General features: G+C 39.1%; 1 pseudogene; it reads right to left on the bottom strand.

Moving 5' to 3' along the window:
• Positions 1-641: 641 nt before the first annotated feature.
• Positions 642-2,932, bottom strand: LOC102829481 (annotated as a pseudogene).
• Positions 2,933-5,849: the final 2,917 nt, after the last annotated feature.

Genomic DNA, 5,849 nt, shown 5'->3' with positions numbered 1-5,849 from the left:
TATAGGTTGAACACCCCAAAGTTGTAGACATCCTTACTCTCATAGTAAGCATTATAAATATGCACATTATTAATGAATATATTCTAGCAAATGGTAATACAGTAAGTTGAGAAAGGGGCCTCTTTTTTTTTCTCTAATTTTTCTTGGATGTAGTGTTTCTTTAGAAGTAACTATCAAAGACACAAGAAGTCCTGGTAGTAAAGGGTTATGCATTCAGCTACTAAGCACAAGATCAGCAGTTCAGATCCACCAGGTGCTTCTCAGGAGAAAGATGAGGCTTTCTGTCCCACCCCCCTAAAAATTCACAGCCTGGGAAACTCTACACAAGGTTACTATGAGCCATAACTGACTTGACGGCGTGCAGAAGCAGCAGTATCAAAGACATGGTACCTTTCAAGTCACAGTGTTTAAAAATGGTTTTACTAGGTGAATGCTTGCAAGTATTCACATTGAATTCACTTTACTCCACAATGTTCGCAAATACTATTATTAGCAATTCCTAAGTATTTCAAATCAACAAACTTGAAGTACAGACGGCTTGTCCTACTGTGACATGAAAATTGAAAGAAGCCTATGACACCAATCCAGGTCTCTAACCAACAACCATCATATCATCATTGGTGAAATCATAGGAGAGAACTTCAAGGTTGAGAGGTCCTGTCTGACCCATGGCAAGGGCAGTAATGACCACCTATGTTTGCATTGGATACAAAACCAAGATGAGTACAAACATCTATCAGGATAACCCATTCAGATTTCTTTACTAATTCTAAATCATGCTGTGGGTCCCTCAACTGGGACTCTTCAATTGCAGCTTCCTGCCCAATTTCCTTCTTGGGTCTAGGATGCACAAACAGGATTTGCATTTCCATTTGAAGGCCATTTTCTTGCCTTCTAGAATATCAGATAACTTGGTTTTGATTTTCGGCATGACCAACACACCAGTTGAAGCATTCATGCTGAAAGCAACTGCTAACATATGTAACACCTACCACCCATAGCGGTTGTTGCAGTTACCAAATAAGAGAAGCCTTTTCTAGTCTCATTGCTCTCTTTCGAAGACTTCAGATTATCTGACACTCAGCACGGTGATAGAGTAGGTAAGAACTCTGATGTCTGTATGGGAGTAATGAACAGAAGCAGGAACATTGAGGTCCACAGAGGTGACCAAAGGCTGAGCCTCGGCCTGCCCATTCAGTGGCTCCCAGCACAGGTAGCTCTGAGGTGGCAAGCCCTAAGGCCTACACACACATATCTGTCACCCCATGTGTGAGACGTGTGCCCAAGCAGCAGCAACCAACAACCCTTTCTTCCTAATTCTTATGTAAGTGTTCTCCAAGCCTGTGGTGACAGCAGGGTCCACACCTCATCAGGAGATGAGGCATGTTCTAGTTGGTGGAGTCTAGTAGCCTTGATGTCTGGTGTGCACAAATCTATCACTTTTCAGCATGTGATAGCAAAGTACCTGATATTGAGAAAGTAGTTCAAGGCTTTAGTGTAAGAAAGGATGAAAGGGACAAGTCTGGTCTACAAATGTTGACAAGCTAGGTGCTACCTAGAGGATTTAGAGCTATTCCACAGGTCACTCCCAGCTACCGCCCAACTCAGTGGCACCTTGGAGAGGATTCATTCAGGCAATCAATGGCTGTGCTTCAGTTATGGACTGGGGATACAGCAAGAATAAAAGAGTAAAATCCCTAACTAGTCTAGTGTGGAAGACAGACTGGAAAAATTAGTAGGCAGTGAATGTACTATGTAAGTGGAAGGCTAAGGTGTTAGGAAGGGTTGTTACAATAAGGGATCAGATTTATCTAGAAATCAGGGAAATCTAAAGGTAACATTCAGCCAGTTGAAAAGTGAAGTAGGATAGATAAGGGAGAAATTATTCAAACTACAGGCTAAGCTCCTGTTAGGAAGAAATTTAAATTTTCAGTGGGTGAATACTTTCTATGATTGAGAAAACAATGCACGATTGCTTTCACTGAGGTGCATAAAATCAAAAGCAAAATTCCCCAGTCCTTGTAATGAATGCTGTAGTTGGAATATTTGTAAAAGCCTGTTGAGTTCATTTTTTTGTTGTTATATCATTAAAAATCCAATGGGTCAAATAAGACAGACATTCTTTCTCTTTTCTGTATTGATCCCCAGATGGTCAGGTGTCCAAAACCAGTAGGTGGCTCACCTTCGTAAAGTCACACTAAAATACTAGTGGAGTGACTTAAATAAGGGGGAAATATACTTCTCTTTATGTGAAGGTTTAGAGATAGGAAGGCCAGGGTTGGTGCATAAGTTTTGTTCCACAAAGTCTTTAGGAACTGAATCTACCAAAGTTCAATCAAGGGAGCAGAATCACTGTATTGAGTATCATGGAATAAGGAATTTATTGTAAAATTAGATTTTACACAATTGTGGGTGGGACTGGAAAAGCAGGGGTAACAAAGGGGAATTGGAAGATCATAATAAAGTCACTAGCCAAACTTCTGGAGACACTGGTTGCAGGAACAAGCCAGAGCTTGCAGGGAAATCAGGAAGCAAGGCACATTTTGCTTCCTGGAGTCTGACCAAGAAGTCAAGATGCCGTGAAGTCTATGGAAGGCTGTTTCTTCTCTATTACTTTTAAGTTCTAAGTAAATGTCTGTCGGTGGGTCTGCTGGTCATCAGATATAGAAGTGAGGGGAAAAAAGCTAGGCACAAAATGGGAAAAAGGAGTAAAGAGAAACCAGAATGCTGTGGCACTTCTACCTCTGTCTCTCACTGCTTCTAACCACAACAACCTTTAAAGCTTTACTTTCACTTTTCAAATCTTAAGCAAATGTCCCCTTAGGCCAATTCTACACAGAACCATGCAGGGAAAGGTTTAACGTTTTACCAAGATGATGCAACACAAAGACACCAGAGGGGCCCAGACTCGGTGTAGCTCACTGCTAGGCATTTTCTGTTTTTGCTACTCATTCCATGTTGAACCTCCAGTGGGAAGTTTTCTGAGAGGTAGGTCCACATTGTGAGGTGAGATTTGGGGATCAGCAGAATACAGATAGAAACAGAATTAACTCATCTGGAGTCACATATCCTCTTGCTTAAGAATGAGTGGAGATGGTGGAACAAGGGAGTGCCTACATAGTAGCTTCTTCCTCAGGTACATACCACCAGCCAAGGGAATGATACCCTGAGGGGAATACAAGCTCATAAAGAAAAATAAGAAGGCATCATAGTAGTGTAATCCCTATAAAAGATAAGAAAAAAAAAGGGGGGGGGCAACATATATGAGATGAAGTAGAATTAATGGACCAGAGAGAACAATAATTTAAAATAATCATAATAGAAATCCTCTAAGAGATAATAGAGAATATCATAGATTTGAAATAGGAAGGAAATGAATAAAAAAGCTATCTAGTATAAAAATATATAATAGCTGAAATAAAGAACTCAATATGTGGGCTGAATGGCAGAATAGATTCAGACTAAGAATGAATTCATGAACTGGAAGATAAGGTTGATGAAGAAGCTATCATGAAGGAATAAAGAGATGGAAAATATAAGGATAAAGTTAATAGATATGGAAGATAGAAATATCTTTAAAATGGGAGCACTGGATGAGGAAGGGGAAAAAAGCTGGAAGGGAAGAAATATCTGAAAAAAATAATAGTGAATAAAACAATTACCAGAACTTCCCAGAAGAAAAAAAAGTGTAGACCTCAGACAGAATACCAACAAGCTAGACATGAAAAACACCAGAACACATTATAGTAAAATTTAATTAAATAAGAGATAAATTGAAAATTTCTAAAAGATTCCAGAGATTTAAAACAAACAAACATACAAAACAATGACAGATAAACAACTCCACATATACTATTGCAAAAAATAATACCAACCATTCCTCCCACAGCCCTCCATACTCAACTGGGTTTGATAATTCATTGCAATGGCCACACAGCACTTAGATACTTGCAGTTATGGGGTTTATTAGGGAAGTTATCAGGTTACAATTCAGGGTCAGAAATGCTTAGGGCACAGTTCTCCCAGTCAGGACAACCTCTTCTCAGTCATGCCACAGGCCGACCTCATTCTGCCCAGATAATGTCGCAAAGCTCTTTTAGGGCTGCTGATAAATGCTCACAGGGCACACCACTCTACTATAAGCCTCAGCCTGAAGGTGCTCAGCAAACCTAGCTCTCCCAATTAAGTGACTCAAGGCACCCTACTCTTCAAACAAGGCTCCTGCCCAAAGTTACTCAGTTTTGTTTGCTCCATGGACTGGAAAACTCACTACTCTGTCTTAGAAAACTCTGGCTTTTGGTTCTGCTGCTGCTACTGCTTCTCTGCTACTCCTCTAGTGCCACAGCTTTCTGTTCCTGGGTTGAGGAGGCTGAAGACACAGCAAGCTCTGAGTCAAAGTGATGTGCTCCACTCCTGGCTCTTCCTGGATGGTAGTGAAGCCACCCCACCCCCACCTGCTTCTGAGATGGCTCATTTTATACTCATGCTAGAATTTCAAGTCTGTACAATTACAGTGAACTCTGTTAATATCCACAGCTGAATTATGTCATCCTACAGTATTTTATCCCACCTTCTCTTATCCCACCCCCTAATAGAATTGTGCTAAGTGTTTTGTGTTTCTTTAAATCTAGCTACAAATCATGTAGTGCTTCTTTCAAAATAGAAGTCATTGTTGTTTTTTGGTTTTGGGGGGGCAATACTATTCTTTATTATTAATCTTTCATTTTGAGAGAGAAGCATGCATTTTTACAACACCTGTAAATAAGTCAGTGAAATATCCTATTCGGGGTTTCTCCATACTTTTATTTGGAATGTTAGAATACCACAACACCAACCACATTACATAATATTTACTGAAGGCAAATCAGGCTAAAATAAGGGTAAAAATCTATGGCTAAAAATATTCATAGCAGCAACTTTTGTTAAAAGATCATTTTATTAAATCAAGTTATTGCCCTTGGTCATTTTATTGCTACAGCAAAACAAGACCTTTAAATTACAACACTTCTTATTTCTGATTTTAACTGATTGTCTAATTCTGCTCAGACATTTCAAGTTTAAATTGAAGAATAAAAAGTAGAGATCACTATTGTTAATGTGTTATTGTAAGAAAGGGCTTTATGTTAGATAGAAATTAAGATTATAAACAGAAAGTATTCCTACTCTTTATTTTATTTATTATAGTAAGTATATATATGTCATTCTGACATTTTTGCATGTATGCTTCAGCAATATTAAAAAATGTGTGCAGCCATCACCACTGTTTTCATATTATTGTGGTGTGGTGCTATAGGATAAGCACTGGACTACTAAACACAGTGTCAGTGGTTCCAACCCACCAACCATTCCTTGGAAACCCTATGCAGGGTCACTATAAGTCAGAGCTGACTCAATGGTACCTAACAAAAATATTATTGTTGTTAATAGCGCCTCAGTGGCCCCTAATCAATGACTCCCATTGTCTCTCTCTCTCTCCCTCTTCTTGGAAAGACTAATAAACTTCAGTATCTATTAAAAGAAGAAGAAGAAGATGTAAGGAACACACAGAGGCATAGTACCAAAAAGAATTAGTTAATGTTCGACCATTTCAAGAGGCATTACATGATCAAGAACCAATGGAACTAAAGGAAGAAGTCCAAGCTGCACTGAAGGCATTGCTAGTCTTCAAGAATTGATGGAACACTAATCGAGATGTTTCAACAAACAGACTCAATGTTGGAAATGCTCATTTGTCTATGCCAAGGAATTAGGAAGAGAGTTACCTGGCCAATTGACTGGAAGAGATATACAAATGTGTAGATCATAACAAGTTACAGATTTGTTGTTGTTGTTGTTAAGTGCCATTGAAT

Source organism: Chrysochloris asiatica, unplaced genomic scaffold (assembly GCF_000296735.1).
Source record: "Chrysochloris asiatica unplaced genomic scaffold, ChrAsi1.0 scaffold00003, whole genome shotgun sequence".
Classification (NCBI taxonomy): domain Eukaryota; kingdom Metazoa; phylum Chordata; class Mammalia; order Afrosoricida; family Chrysochloridae; genus Chrysochloris; species Chrysochloris asiatica.
Note: the sequence above shows the minus strand (reverse complement) of the source record. Positions and strands in the feature narration are given on the sequence as shown.